The sequence below is a fragment of the Rhinatrema bivittatum genome, chromosome 1 (genome assembly GCF_901001135.1).
Source record: "Rhinatrema bivittatum chromosome 1, aRhiBiv1.1, whole genome shotgun sequence".
In the NCBI taxonomy this organism is placed as follows: domain Eukaryota; kingdom Metazoa; phylum Chordata; class Amphibia; order Gymnophiona; family Rhinatrematidae; genus Rhinatrema; species Rhinatrema bivittatum.
This window is the reverse complement of record NC_042615.1, coordinates 322315650-322332596: the sequence shown is the minus strand read 5'-3', so window position 1 is coordinate 322332596 and position 16947 is coordinate 322315650. Positions and strand designations below refer to the sequence as shown.

Genomic DNA, 16947 nt, shown 5'->3' with positions numbered 1-16947 from the left:
GGGAGTGGTTAAGCGTCCTTACCTTCCTTCTACCTCTAGGGCCCTTTTAGCTCTTAAAGTAGCATCTTTCTTACTTCTTTCCATGTTGTTTCCCCCTTGGGGATATTCTCATGACCCCTCTAGGTTCTGTACCAGCTATATATGCTTTCCTCTCCACCTTGTCTGTTTCTTTATAGTTAATAAGTAGACCCTATTTCAAATATATATATGCGCTACACAGTGAAATTTGAAGACCAGAAGTACAAGATAAAATACTATTGCTATACTACTAATAGAGAACATTTTAGACCAATATTCAGTGCCACTTAGGATAAGTTCTAACCTATCCAGCTAAGTGGCACAGTTTAAATATTTGGCCATGGACAGTAGCCTCAACTTAGCTGGATAAATACTTATACATCTTAGCAATGAGAGGAAAATGGGTGTATGGAGAGGATTTAATTAGCTGGATAAGTTATCTGGCTAACTTTGGTTGATACATAGACCACTCCTCATCAGATAAACTTATCCAGCTAACTTTAGGATAGCCAGATATGTTCAGCGGTGCAGCCGTGCCACTGAATTTATAGACCAGGTTGACCAGATAAGTTTATCTGGCTAACTTGTCAAGGCACACAGAGGGTTAATATGGACCCCCTTAATGTTTGATAAGGTAGATATCATTAGTTGTGTTGAGCATTTGTGACATGAAAATTTAACAGATATGTAACACAACATAGGTATGATTGTATATCATCTGACTTTAGCTCCCACCGCCACCAAAAGAAATTTATTTATTGTGAATATAGCTCATGCCTTTTCATTGGTAACTTGAAGTGAGTTACATTGAGGTAAGGTATGTATTTTCCCTATTCCCAAAGGGTTCACAATCTAAGGGCTTCATTTATTAAGCATTTTTCCCATAGACACAATATGGGGAAAAAAGTCTAAGGTCCTGATTTTAAAAAGCATTTACATGCTTAAAATTGGGTTTTACATGTGTAATTGCTACAATATATGCCATAGAATTGCACATACACTTTACACACATAATTGGCTTTTTTAAATTGCTACGATAGTATGTTGCATTTAAAATTACCTTTTAAAATTACCCCACTAGTGAATCAGGCCCTAAATTTGTACCTGAGACAGTGAAAGATGAAGTGACTTGACTTGCCTAAAGTCACAAGAAGCAACAGTGGGATTTGAACACTGGCTTCCCTGGATCTCAGCAGGAGTGAGCAGAGGAATTATTTTACTTTTGACTTGCTAATTTGTTTTGCAAGGCACCTTGTTTTGATTCATCAGTTTCAAAGGTAAAACAAATATATATATATTTTTTTCTGTTTTGTTTGTTTTTTTGTTTTATTTGTTCATTCATTTCCCATTAAATTATATGAGGAAAATACTCCAGCCTATTTTGGGTACCAAAATTGGGGGGTTTTCTCCCTCATTTCTATTGAAACTTATGGAACGATATCATCAGAAGGATGAAGCCTAGCCAATGAATCAAGATTATGTCAATGTGGCACCAAAGTGGCATGAAGTGCTCAAGGCCTGCAATGCTCCAAAACCATACCATGATTGGCAAGATTTATCCAAGGAAATATCAGAGGAGCAAAACAACAGCAAGACTGGCCAGATAACCAGAAGGCTGCAAATGTGAGGCAAAGGGCACCAACAACAGTGGCATGAACACCCCAGATCTGTACAAAAAGAACAAAGCACCACCAATTGTGGCATGAAGAGCTCAAGACACCAAGAAGGGGAAAAATACACCAAAAAAAAGCTACCCCACCCCCTCACCAGGCAATGAGAGAGGGTAAAAGCAAATGAAAGCATAGCATGAAGACCTCAAAACATCAAGAGAGGTGCAAAACAGACATGCAGGGTAGCAAGAATAACCCAAGGCTCCAAATGAGGAGCAAAGTACATGATTCAATTTGATAGAAAGCTCCAGGTAAGAAGAAGACAGAGGAAATCCAGGAAGGAGGCCTGATGTCATTTCTGTGCAGGCTTAGAGTTGGTCTTCACTGGAGGCAAAGATGACACTGACTAGAGGCACCAAATGCTCTTTAATATCCTGTGATTCAGGGAATCCTCACAGTTCTTCTTCTCAATCAGTTTTTGCAAATACTACCTCCATTAGAAGCAGTAATCATGGAGGATCATGGTCCTAGTGGTTCTGGATGCTTTTTGATGTGGTATAATCCATCAAAGACTATAGACTGGATGAGACCAATAATCACAAGGGGGTTCATATTCAATAGAATGTTTAGTGGACAAGTTATCTGGCTACCCTGGCAGAGACTTCACAAGAAGCGGAGATCCAGGATTGCAGTAAGAGGCTAATGTGATCCTAAAGAAAAATTCACAAAAAAAAATATGGGGGGGTGACTAGTTCAGCCTTGTAGGGCCTTGTCAACTCAGGTAGTGGGAGGAAGGTGAGGGATAGACTGTGATTGTTTTTTTTTAAGGGAACAAATCTTAACCAGATATATTATTTTTTTAATATATCCGGTTTAGACCAAAGTTATATGGCCCAACGAAGCCGGATATACTCAATATTTAGCTAAGTTAGCTGGATAATGGGACCCCTCCCTGGAACTCCCTCAAAATGCCCCTTTTGTATCCGGATAAATTATAGCCAGATAACATATCTGGCTATAATTTAGCCAGATAATAGGATCTATATGCCATTTAATCCATTTAGATGGATACGTTCTAAGTTATCTAGGGATGTGCAGAGGGACGCCATACGTTGTATTCGTGATTCGGATTCGTCGGGCAGCAGATATGATGCATTCGGCCGTATAGCGCCCCGATGCATTAATATGGCGATTTCTATTCGTGTCCCAGCTACAATTAAAATTAACTACAACCCACCACCCTCCTGACCCCCCCCCCAAGACTTACCAATACTCCCTGGTGGTCCAGCGGGGAGTCCGGGAACCATCCCCTGCACTCACACCCTCGGTGCCAGTTTCATCATGGTGCCGATAGCCTTTCTCGCAGGGGCTACCGGTGCCATTGGTCAGCCCCTGTCACATGGTCATTGGCGCCATCTTGTGCTCCTACCATGTGACAGGGGCTGACCAATGGCACCAGTAGCCCCTGTGACATAGTATGGGCAAAGGCTATCGGCGCCATTTTGAGTACTGGCATTGGACGGCTGGAGTGGAGGAGGTCACTCCGGGACCCCCGTTGGAGCCCCAGGGACTTTTGGCCAGCTTGGGGGGGCCTCCTGACCCCCACAAGACTTGCCAAAAGTCCAGCGGGGATCCGGGAGCGACCTCCTGCACACCGGCCGCCTGATGCCAGTACTCAAAATGGCGCCGATCGCCTTTGCCCTCACTATGTCACAGGTACCGACGGTTAGCCCCTGTGACATAGTGACATATTATGGATGTGAGCAGAATATAAATTATTTAAAATAAAATAACATTAAAATAAATTAGCTGGATAAATTGAAATTTGTCCAGTTAAGTGCCACTAAATATTCAGTTAAGTAGGAACTTAACTAGATAAGTGCCAATTTCAAGATTTGGCACTTATCTGGATCAGAATTTATTTAAATAGCATGCAACTACTATACTCACATATTTTTTAACTAACTTTACCTGCATAATTTACATGTATTTATCCTTTATGTTGACTTTTACTTGTGAGTATTGGGAGATTTTCTTTCATGCACACAGCAATGAAATTACCAGTTTTACAAATTAGTCTACCAGTTTTTCCAATCCATCTGCAAGTCAATGAAATCCTCCTGGATCTTCAGCCTGAATTCCTCCTATTTCACCCAGACCCCCACCCAGTCAGTATTTCACTTTTAAGACATTTATAATCACTTTCTCCAGGCATAGAACAGGTGTAAATATATGCAAGTAAGCTGCAAAATTTACATGCAAAAATTGCTTAATAAATAGCAACTGTTTTGCATTGTTGGTCCCTCTCCAGAAAACTCCTGGTCTGCTCCATTTTGACATGCACACATTTCTTGCAGACCTTTACTTACATGTATATTTTGAGTATTGTATAATAGCATGTGCATGAGTATATGTTTTTTTACATGTTTAACTGCTGATATTTAGGTAATCAACTTTTTGAAAATTCACCTTATAGTGTGAGGAATTGCAAACAGCAAAGAGTCATAAACACTTCCAAGGCATAGAGAGTGAGCAATTGCAAAGATTACAAAAATGTCAAAGCCACCAAGAGGTACAGTGCAGGGAATTGAAAACACAAAAATGTGTCAAAGCCTCTAAAGTATACAGTGCCAGGAATTAAAAACAGCACAAAGGCATCAAAGTCTCCAAGGTGTGGAATGCAATAAACTGCAAAAAGTACAAAGTGTGTAAAACACCAAGCCATGGAGTGTAGTGAATTTTAAATAACACAAAGATGTTTAAAACCCACAAATTGAGTGTGGTAAATCACAAACAACACAGAGGTGTCTAAATCACCAAAACATCAAGTGTAATCCATCACAAACAATACAAAGATATCTAAACAGCGAAGGAATGGAATGTGGTCCATTGGAAATAGCACAAAGTTGTCTAAACCCCCAAAGCATAGAGTTGAGAGAATCACAAATGACAAAACAAGTTTCTAAACCTCCAAGACATGGAGCATGGAGAATTATAAACTGTGCAAAGATGTCTAAATTACCAAGGCAAATATTGCAGTGATGTGCATAGAGCACAAAAGTTTAAACCACCAAGATGTGGAGTGTGTTAAATTGCAAGCAACATAAAGACCTAGAGAGGCCTTCACAGCAAGATAGAAAACCGTAATAGAAATGAAATGAGAAGAGAAACTTGTATTTATTTTCTTTTTTTCCTGGGAAAAAAAACATTCCAGTTTAACCAATAAATAACCAACAAACAAAATGATGAAGAAGAAGAGAGGTGGGAAAGGAGGAGAAACTTGTATTTTTTCTTTTTCATATTTATTTTTCTGGGGAGCAAATACCCAAGTATAACCAAAAACAAATAGAGTGGGACAACTAGACTGATATATAAACCATATTAACAAGGAGGCAGCAAAACTCCTATGCTGGCACATTATAGGCATGAAAGGTAGTAATATTAACAGCATGATTCTCAAGGTAATGCAGATAATCAGAGTGGTAGCAAGACCCCTAAGATGATGTATCTGTGCCTTGGCAGTAACCCTAAGGTAGAACATCTTGGGCATGGCAGGTAGACATATTAGAAGGAAGATTACTAAGATGGTATATCTGGGACATGATAAGTAGACAGAGTGGTAGTAGCAGACTGGGAATAAAACCTCTAAGGTAGTATATTTGGGACACAACAGGCAAGCAGAGTGGTAGCAGCAAGACACCTAAGATTAGGGGCATGACAGTTTGGCATAGCAGCAGTAGGACACCTAAGGTTGTACATCTGATGCATGACAGATAGGCAGAATAATAGAAGCAAGAAGATGTGGTGGTATATCTGGGTCAAGGCAGGTAAGAGGAGTAGCAATAATATTCCTAAGGTATTATTAGAGATGTGAATCGTGTCCTCGATCGTCTTAATGATCGATTTCGGCTGGGAGGGGGAGGGAATCGTATTGTTGCCGTTTGGGTGTGTAAAGTATCGTGAAAATCGTTAAAATCGTGAGCCGGCACACTAAAACCCCCTAAAACCCACCCCCGACCCTTTAAATTAAATCCCCCACCCTCCCGAACCCCCCCCCCCAAATGCCTTAAATTAGCTGGGGGTCCAGCGGCACACTAAAACCCCCTAAAACCCACCCCGACCCTTTAAATTAAATCCCCCACCCCCAAATGCCTTAAATTACCTGGGGGTCCGTAGCCTTAAATTACCTCCGTAGCGGCGGTCCGTAGCTAAATCGGGGGAAGGGGGAGAGCAGGAAAAGCGGCACACTATATCGTGTGGTCTTCAGCCGGCGCCATTTTGCAAAATGGCTGCCGCAAAATGGCGGCGGCCATAGACCAAAACGATTCGACGCAGGAGGTCGTTCCGGACCCCCGCTGGACTTTTGGCAAGTCTTGTGGGGGTCAGGAGGCCCCCCCAAGCTGGCCAAAAGTTCCTGGGGGTCCAGCGGGCGTCCGGGAGCGATTTCCTGCCGCGAATCGTTTTCCGTACGGAAAATGGCGCCGGCAGGAGATCGACTGCAGGAGGTCGTTCAGCGAGGGTTCCGACCCCCGCTGAACGACCTCCTGCAGTCGATCTCCTGCCGGCGCCATTTTCCGTACGGAAAACGATTCGCGGCAGGAAATCGCTCCCGGACGCCCGCTGGACCCCCAGGAACTTTTGGCCAGCTTGGGGGGGCCTCCTGACCCCCACAAGACTTGCCAAAAGTCCAGCGGGGGACCGGAACAACCTCCTGCGTCGAATCGTTTTGGTCTATGGCTGCCGCCATTTTGCGGTGGCCATTTTGCAAAATGGCGCCGGCTGAAGACCACACGATTTAGTGTGCCGCTTTTCCTGCTCTCCCCCTTCCCCCGATTTAGCTACGGACCGCCGCTACGGAGGTAATTTAAGGCTACGGACCCCCAGGTAATTTAAGGCATTTGGGGTGGGGGATTTAATTTAAAGGGTCAGGGTGGGTTTTAGCGTGCCGTGTTTTAGTGTGCCGTGTTTTAGTGTGCCGCTGGACCCCCAGGTAATTTAAGGCATTTGGGGGGGGGGTTCGGGAGGGTGGGGGATTCAATTTAAAGGGTCGGGGGTGGGTTTTAGGGTGTTTTAGTGTGCCGGTTTTCCTGCCCTCCCCCTTCCCCCGATTTACGATTTTTTGATGATAAATCGGGGGAATTGGTATTGTATCGTGGCCCTAACGATTTTTGACGATTTAAAATATATCGGACGATATTTTAAATCATCAAAAAACGATTCACATCCCTAGGTATTATATCTGGGGCATGTAAGATAGACAGGACAGAATTAATACCTATAAGGTGGTATATCTGGGGAGTGGCAGGTAGGCGGATTGGCAGAAAGACCTTCAAGATGCTTTAAGTCATCTTGCCATTCACAAGTACATTCTGGAAACACAAGAAAAGGCAGAAATAATTTCAAAAAGACCAGCTTTTTCATCAACTGTGGCACCAGCCTTGAGCAATAAGAGCTCATTATGTCTTCTGCCATGCTCACTAGGCACTTTGTTTGTTAGGCAGAAGAGATAGTGCTGAGCCACCTTGGCTAGGTCTGGCAGAACTGTGGTCTAGAGTGCCTAATTTGCAAGTGCATCTGTCTCCATGTTCTTAATGGGTTCTGCAAGATAACATGTCATAAAAATTTGTGCTGGGGTCTACTTTCTTGGGATGGGCTAAGGATCTCTCTTGTTAGCTATTTTAGCTATGGCCTGTTTCAGGAGAAATGGTGCTTTGCTGGCAATATGGCTTTGGAATATGGAGGTGAGGGAGAAAGTGGTAGCTGAAAAGTACTGCTCCTGCTTGCACTACTCTCTGAGGTAGTCACAATTTCCTGTGCTATATCTTCACCGTGTCTCTGCCTGTGGTGCTCCAGTTTACAATCCCTAGCTACCAGCATCTTCTTCATGGATTTTGGAAGTTAGTACTAAAGGGTGAGTCTCCCTTTCACCCATGGATCACCAAGTATGGCATAAATGTTCTGTTTTCTAGAGATGAGCTTCATTTTTTTCTACCGGGTCATTTTTTGAGTTGGACCCTTCTGGGTAAAGTTCGTTTTTCCTCAGTTAGTTTTTTGGAAAAATGAAAAAAAAACTAAATGGGGAAAAAGAAATGGGCCCAAAAAACAACGCGGGAAAATGAAGCTCAAAAAAACTCACCCCAAACATTAAAATGTACTATAATACATTAAATACAACACCCCACCACCATCCCGATCCCTCCCCAAGACGTAATAACATCCGTGGTGGTCCAGCGGGGTCCTGCAAGCGATTTGCCTCTCCGTGCTGTCGGGCTGTCCGGACTGCCTCACATCAAAATGGCACCGATAGCCTTTGACCTACTATGTCACAGGGGCTACCGGTGCCATTGGTCAGCCCCTGTCACATGGTAGGAGCAATGTATGGCCGGTGCCATGTGACAGGGTCTGACCAATGGCACTGGTAGCCCCTGTGGCATAGTAAGGGCAAAGGCTATCGGCACCATTTTGATTACTGGCAGCCGACGGCAAGATCACTCCTGGACCCCCGCTGGATCACCAGGGACTATTGGCAAGTCTTGTGGGGGACAGTAGGGTCCCCCAAGGGTCCCCCAAGACTTGCCAAATGTCCCTGGTGGTCCAGCGGGGGTCCGGGAGTGATCTCCTGCACTCGGGCCATCGGCTGCCAGTAATCAAAATGGCACCGATAGCCTTTGCCCTTACTATGTCACAGGGGCTACTGGTGCCATTGGTCAGCCCCTATCACATGGTAGGATCACAAGATGGCATCGATGGCCATGTGACAGGGGCTGACCTCTCTTGGGGCAGGATCGGAATGGTGGGGGTGGGTTGTATTACAGTAAATTTTAATGCTTGGTGTGTTTTTTTATTTAAAAAAATAAAATGTGCCCCTTCCCCCGTATGAACCCGAAAAGCTAATTTTCCTCGTAGTTCGTGGAAAATCAGTTTCGGGGTTCTGGGCCCCCAACCCTCGATGAATTAGGCAATTTCATTGAAATTGCCTAATTCATGATAAACGAAGCACATCTCTATGTTTTCTATCAGAGGTTTCAGTCTCTCTTGCACCTGCAATTGCAAAGAGTACACAAACTACCACATCTCTGTCTCCATTCCCTCTTGCTCAAGGAAATCCTCTAACTTTTCCTCAAGAATATTTACTATAGGGATAACCATGCCCAGGGTGGTGTTTCTTGAACACAGATCCTCTGGGGCATTCTTGAAGATTCAAGATTTAGGATCAGCTACTTCATTAGTAACCAATTATAATGCTCCAGAGGATGATCGGCTTCTATTTCTGTTTCCAGAGACAGATCATGAAAGTTTGTCTGCAAAATCATATAAGTGGAATTGCAGTAGCTGCTAACATCTTGAATCAGATGCTTGTGAGACATCCCACATTCTTTGGGCTTCTCACAGAGAAGCTTCCCTCACATCATGCTTCAATCTAAATGTCCTCCTATTTTTCTGCACCTCTTTACCGGGTCCTTCAGAAACAGATTCCTGTAGTCTTTAGGCCCAAACTCCCATGCATACTTCACTGACAGGTGTAGCAGGTGTGCAAAACAACAGATACCCTTAAAGCATCCATCTTGTATTGATTTTTCCATATTTGTACCACAATAGATCACAAAGAAACCTGCTTGAATACTTCTACCTCTGCAGTCTAGCTTTCGACCCTCTAGAATCATTCTTATGGCTGATAGCTTACATGCCATATTCTATCTATCAACTGGGTGTGCAGCAAAGTCAAAATGCACCCTGATGCTCTGTACCAGTTAGATCTGCTACCTGCCCTGCCTTGGTCAAGTTCTACCAGTCTGCCATCAGGGAGAGTTAAGAATGTCTAACAATAGGATCAGTTTGGGGGGTGGGGTGGTGATGATATCATCCTAAGTAGTTGCTCTCGAATCTCACTCCCTAGCAGTCAGCAGTGATTTAATCAATCAGTGTATAAAAATATTGTTTCTTCTAAAAATCATATATTCTTTGAATCCAGGAATTAATGGAAAAATATTTAATTGAAAAAATCTGGCGAGATGATGGGACAATTGAAAAGACTGGGGGCAGATAACTTCTAATATGGATCACAAGATGGTGCAGGAAGTAGGCCTCATTGTGTAGGGATGGTTTGTGTAGGGATGAAGTCGGAGAAAAAGTTGAAGAGTATAACTGCACTCACTGGAATAAGCGAATAAGCAGTTTGATTGGACTTCCCCGACACTGTAACAATGTTGTAATCTGGTATGGTTGTGGACCCTCAACCGTAGTAAGAGTTGGTTCCACCCACAGGGAGGAGCCCTGTGGGGACTCACTGTGGTAGGCATGGCCTCAGTAGAGATGGACACAGATGAGACTGATATAAATCTGCTGTTAGTTAGACTACGGAGTAGCAATCTGTTATTAATGGCTCCTAAAGGAGGAGGAGTCAGCAATCTTGTAGTGTCTCAGATATCATCTTGCTAAGGAGTAGCAATCTGTAATGAATCTGATATAGTAGTGGGTGGATCCCTGGGCCAGTGGCAGATGACCACGCCCCCGGGAGGATATCCAGAGAGGGACCACCGGCTAGGCTTGAGTGTGGAGACAAACACACATTAGTTATTTTATTAAATAGGTTTTTGAAACCACAAGAGGTGGCAGTAGTGAGCTGATATGCCCGGCAGGGCTGTAGTCCTCAGGTACTGGAACAGCGATCCAGGATGGCTGAGCTGTTGAGAAACTGTAGAAAGTGAGTAGGCAGAGTACGTAGAGTTCGTGAACAGAGGCAGATGACAAAACTCACATAAGGTCTCAAGTAAGCTCAGGAGCTGGAAACGTTTAGACCCTCGAGGAGCGAGAACCTGGTTCCAGGGAAAGCTCTGAAAGAGCAATGATAACTCACAATTGTTTGTAGCAGCGATAGCTTCCAAGCAGTAGAGAATCTTCAACGTGTCCAGGAACGAGTACCGATTCCTTTCTGTAATCTGAAAGTAAAGAAAAGAGAGAGGCCCCTGAGGAGCGGGTACCTCTGGTAAGTCCAAGGAGGCAGAGTAGCTTGGGAGTCATAGCCAAAGCAAACCCCTAGCTAACTCATAGGCCGATTCAGTAAAATCCGCAGGAGAGCAGACGAACGCCCGCTTTCCCGGCGCACACAGCAGCCACTCGCCGGTGCGCGCAATTCAGTATGCAAATTAGGTGGTGCAGTAGAAACAGGCAAAAGGAGGCACTAGGGACACTAGCGTGTCCCTAGCGCCTCCTTTTAGCCTGGACCGGCGGCTGTCAGCAGGTTTGACAGCCGACGCTCAATTTTGCCGACGTCGGTTCTTGAGCCCGCTGACAGCCACGGGCTCGGAAACCGGACACTGGCAAAATACGATCGAAAGAGAGATCTCCTTTCAGCCCAGTGAACAAAGGAATGCCCAATGAACCAGATGGTCCTCTGCCGCCGGCCCATTTAAAATTATTTTTTTCTTTTTTTTTAACTTTATTTTACACTTCAGGACCTCCGAATTAATATTGCCATGATATTAAGTCAGAGGATGCACAGAAAAGCACATTTTACTTACTGTATCGCGCAGACATACCTAATAGGGCCATCAACATGCATTTGCATGTTGAGGGTGCTATTAGGTGCCGCGGGTTGGATGCGCATTTTCCTCCCCTTACTGAATAAGGAGTAAGGGAAAACGCGCATCCAAGGTCAGGTTAACAGAGTGCTCCGTTGGAGAGCACTGTACTGTATTGGCCTGTCAATTAGATAGCAAAATAGAGACTTTTAAATATTGGAAGCGGGTGACGTCATCTCAGGGGGACGCCCCTGAGGTTCACGCCCTTGCTGGTACTTCAATCAGAGTGCGCGCGCATGCACACCCTAGGTCTTCAGGCAACATGGCGGATCTGCAACGTCGAGCTGGTCTGGGAATGCCACAGGGAGATGGCATGGAGACACCGCGGCAACCAGCCATCCATCAGACCCGGAGGGAGTCGTCACAGAGGTAAAGAGGGCGGAGTGAGGATGTCAAGCAGCGACGGTCGCAACAGAGACAGACTTTATTGTACTGGAATTGTGGGAAATACGCACAGCATGGAGAGAAGACACTGTCCGATGTAGTAAAGCAGCTCAATGCAGATATCTCCGGTAGTGGCCCACAGAGCGGGGTACACCAGGGAAGTCTTCTCCTGATGGTAATTCTGTGGAGGGATCTGGTAGTGGCCTGCAGCACAGGGTATGCCGAGGATCAGTAGGTAGAAGGTCAGAGGAGCGAAGTAGGTGTTGGTACTTAATCCAGAGTGTAGAAGGGTAGCTGGAATGAGCATGGTAGTGGCCCAATGCTCGGGGTACACCGGCATTTCCTTCAGCTAGGAGGTAGAAGCAGAAGTAGAATTCACTAGGCTGAACTCACAATGTCCTGAATCAGGAAGATAGGAATCTCCAGGCAGGAAGGCCTTCTGAGGAGCGGATAGCCAGAACATAACAAGGCCCCAGAGGAGCGGGTACCTAAAGAAGTAGTGAAGCAAAGCGGCTCTGAATGGAGTGAAATATGCAGGAAGAAAGTTCTTGCTAACTTGTAGGAAGCTTAGGCTGACTGGGTTAAATACATCAAGTGGCTGATGTCATGTGGAGGGGACACCCCTGAGGTTCCTGCCATGACTTTAATAAGAGAGAGCCTAGTGCACGCGTGCATGCCCTAAGTAATCCCCGACTCAAGATGGTGGATGGGATCACCCACACCATCCCGGGGACGTCGAGGAAGGTGGCATTTGCAGGCTGAAGCCACCTTGGCCTTGAGAATCGCTGTAGCAGGGAAAAGAAAGATGAGCAGCAAAGGCCACAGCCGTCTGCGAACGGGCGCAACAGACAACTGAGCTTCAAAACAAAAATAAACAACTTGAAGATAAGCTTGATGAACTTGAGAACTGAAGCAGACACAATAACTTGCACATTTTTGGGGTCCCTGAAATGATTCAATGTGAGGCATTACTAAAATTTTATGAAACATGTCTTCCTAAGGTGTTGAATTGAAATGTAATGGAAAGAGAATCAGCCTGGGGATAGGTATTTTCCTTATCAACCCCTTTCTTCTGGCTTTTTATTTATTCCATGCTTGTACTGCCACCCTTCCCTGATGCCAATGATAATGGGTGCTTATTCCCCAGGTAATACATAATTCCATTGTTTGTGATTATGTCCCACTTTCTTCCCTTGATAGATATCTTTACTCTAATTAATACACTGAGCAAAATGCATGTCCTCCTTCACTTTAAAGTGCCTTCAGATCTGAGATGACTTTCATGATTTCTTCCCTACATCCTTGGGGGCTGATTCTGGCACTGGAGGTTAGGTTGATGGTAGACCCTGAGGAAAAATGCCATGGGCACCACCCATGAGCCTTATCTGCACTGCTTGCTCTTGCTGGGGGTTTCGTTCATCACGTCAGTATCATCTATCTCCCACATCACCGTACTTTGAGGCTCAAATGCTACTGACCCTCCCAAATTTTCTTCAGCTACTAGTTGTTTAATTTCTGATTCAGGGAATCCTAGACAAGGTTCTTCCTCAGAATCAATTGTTGAAAATAGTGCCTTCATTGCCTTAGATAAGTAAACAATACCACCATCCATTCCAGACCAACTAGCGCTCAGCAAGGCAAATGAATTAGCCACCTACTTCAAAACAAAAATCTCAAACCTTACTCACTCCCTTCCAACCTACCAAACTCCTCCAACACCTCATAGCACATACCAACCCACTCTGAATTCAAGTCTAGAATCTTTCGAGCCCACATCCGCCATGGAGATTGAAAATTTACTTAAAAAAATTAAACCATCTGCACATCCCTCGGACCCACTTCCTACCAATCTGCTCACCGCCATCCCTAGCACAGTCGCAAAACCTATTGCAGAAATCATCAACACCTCTTTAGCCATGGGCACAGTTCCTAATCAACTAAAACTTGCAATCATCAAACCCCTACTGAAAAAACCAACTGCATCACTAACGGAACCAGCTAACTTCAGACCCATTGCAAACCTGCCCCTGATCTCCAAACTGATGGAAAAAGTCGTAAATAAACAACTTTCAGAATATCTCGAGGAGCACAACATTCTTTCCCCTGCACAATATGGTTTTCGAAAATCACTAAGCACAGAGTCACTTTTGCTTTCTCTCACTGATAATTTACTGTTGAACCTGGAGAAAAAACAGTCATTCTTACTGGTCCTTTTAGACCTATCCTCAGCGTTCGACACGGTAAATCACTCACAACTCCTAGAACAACTATCAAACATAGGAATAAAAGGCACAGCTCTCAGTTGGTTCAAATCATTCCTATCAAACAGGTTTTACAAGGTCTGAATTAATAAAAAGGAATCTGACCCCATCCTATCAGACCAAGGCGTACCTCAAGGTTCATCCCACTCTCCCACCCTGTTCAACGTCTACCTCCTCCCCCTCTGCCATTTGCTATCACAACTCAAACTTACTCATTACCTCTATGCAGACGACATCCAGATCCTCATCCCCATCACAGAATCTATTCAAAAAACCTTCGCCTACTGGGAGAACTGTCTTCAACCAATTAAACAACTACTCTCCAGCCTGAACCTGATTCTAAACGCCAGCAAAACAGAGTTGCTACTGATTTCATACAACCCGAACACCCACACATCTATCCTGACACAAACTACATCTTTAAACATGGAGCTCTCTGCGGACGTCAGGAATCTAGGAGCATGGCTTGACAACCAACTTAACCTAAAAAAATTCATAAACACAACCACCAGGGATTGCTTCTTTAAACTACAGGTCCTCAAGAAACTGAAGCCACTCCTTCACTTCAATGACTTTCGTTTCGTCCTTCAATCCATTATTTTTTCGAAACTTGATTACTGCAACTCAATCTTACTTGGCCTCCCCTCCAACAGCATCAAACCCCTACAGATGGTACAAAATGCCGCAGCCAGAATCTTAACTAACACTAATAGAAGAGACCATATTACCCCCATCTTGTACAACCTCCACTGGCTACCCATCAAACAGAGAATCCTATATAAAGCCTTAACCATCATTAATAAAGCAATTCATAACGTCGCACCTATATCTCTACAAACCCAACTTCGTCCACACTTATCTGCCAGACCCATCAGAAGCGCCTACAGAGGCACATTAGTCGCAGCTCCTGCCAAATCAACACTAAGAAAAAAAGCACTTTCCACGGCGGGACCAAACCAATGGAATGCGCTACCACCAGACCTACGACTCGAACCCAATCTACCAGAGTTCAAAAAAGGATTAAAAACCTGGCTCTTCAGGCAAGCGTTCCAACTCCCAGAGTGTAACTAGGCACCTCCTCCTGACTTTCAGATCCAACCTTTGCAGGGTGTCTCTAACACCTTGTCACTTAATTGCTTACCCGTCCTTGCTTATTCGCATGTCTATTTAACATTCAATATTCACCTTTATATTACCGCTTACTGCAGACCATTTACGCTACTAAAGTTCCTTGTAAAAAGGTGAACACACACATACTATTCAATACACGAATAAGTTTATTTGTTATTATGTTATTATGTTTAAATTTGTTAAATTTGTTAAATTGTTAAATTTTATTGTTACTTTCAATATTCCCTGAAATAATGTTCAATGGTTGATTAGTTATTGTTCTATGTTCCATGTAAAAAAACCCCGGTCTAACCCCCAGACCAGGGCAACCTTTTCGTTACTTGTAAACCGGATTGATTTGTATTGCATACAGGAATTCCGGTATATAAAAAAAAAATAAAAAAAAAAATAAGGAGCATGCAACTAATTTTGGCTGTTGCACTTCTGCTGCTCCAGTCTTTGCTTCTGGCTACTATTGTATCCCTTGCATAGCTCTCCTGCCATTTCCCACTAATTCAAAACAAGAAGGAAAGGAAAAGGCACTGGTGACACATACTCTCAAAATTTCCTCTGCTTTTGTCTTGAGCTGCCAATGCTTCCTAGGGATGTGTATTAGTTTTCAACGAATGTGTAATCTGCTATGAATAGGTCACTGTTTGTTTGGTTCGTGGGTCCGTGAAATGCATGGTGATCCCCCATGAATTAAACATAACATATATTAGTTTCATTCTTTTGGTTCGCAGTGCTTTCTTAGTAGCCTTTTGAAATAGGAGAAGGCCATGTGGGAGTATCCATAGCAACAGCCAGCCCTTTCCTGTGAGTCATAAGTGACCTCACAGTCCTGTCATAGAATGGGTCAGACAGGTTGGCAAGGAGACCAGAATGCCAATGTATCAGAACAAACCATTTTTCTAATTCAGCCAATCGCTGCTCTCGATGCTCTGTGATGCTGTTCCTGCTGTATTTCTACCTTCAGAAAGCATAGCATGCGGTGCACCATGCAGTGCCCTTTCTTCTTGGCTTTTCTCTGAGGAGGTTGCTGTGCTCTTTGAGCTACTGTCCGAGTGTCTCAAATCTGTATTCAATTGCTATTGCTTGCTACTTTGATAGTTTGCTACAATTAATTTTCCATAGCTGAAAAAGATATTTGTTCTTTTTTGCTGCTGAGCCAGTCAGGCTTTTTTTTACTGCATTTTTTTTTCCTGAACTCAGATTGTATCTCTGTCTCTCCAACTGAGACAAGCTGCCAGCAGTGGCATTTTGCAGCTGATCTTACTCCCCTGGGTAGGTTGCAGGCAGGATTTCAGTGGTGTGGGTAGGAGATAATGTAAGAGTTGCAATGGCTGTCTGGGAGTTGGTATTTTCAAACAAGAAGCAGCATCACTGTAGGAATAGAGCTTGCTCAGGCTTCCAGTGTTTTCTCTGGAGTTGCATTTTTTGTGCACACAGAGCAGAAAGTATGAAAGTTCCAGTGGCTGTCTGAGAGTTAGTATTTTCCAACAACAAGCAGCATCACTGTAGGAACTTGGCTTGCTCAGGCTTCCAGTGTTTTCTCTGGAGTTTCATTTTGTGTGCACACTAGGGGTGTGTATTCGTATTGAACATAAATGTAAAACGCTACTTTTTTTTTTTTTTTAACTTAAAAAAGTGATAAGACATAAACGATCGGATTTCCAACTTATTCAACATAGCTATGTTGAATAAGTTGGAAATCGCGATTGTTGATCCAAAATAAAAATTTAAGCCCCTCACCTTCCTTAATCCCCCCCAAAGACTTACGACAACTCCCTGGTGATCCAGCGAGGAGTGAGGACGCCATTTCTGAAAGCCTTTCCGAGGAGCACGTGACGTCGGCGCCACGTCGGAGTGACGCGGCGTCACGTGATACCCCGCGGGTTCGCGCCGGAACACTCATTCGGCCCAAAAGGAACTTTTGGCCAGCTTGGGGGGGTCAGGAGGCCCCCCCAAGCTGGCCAAAAGTTC

General features: G+C 44.1%; 1 protein-coding gene across 1 annotated transcript in view; it reads left to right on the top strand.

Annotated features, from left to right (window-relative positions):
* The window catches only part of GRID2 (glutamate ionotropic receptor delta type subunit 2), a 2300191-nt gene that overhangs the window by 1035437 nt on the left and 1247807 nt on the right, over positions 1-16947 (top strand). The gene's annotated exons all lie outside the window — the stretch shown is intronic.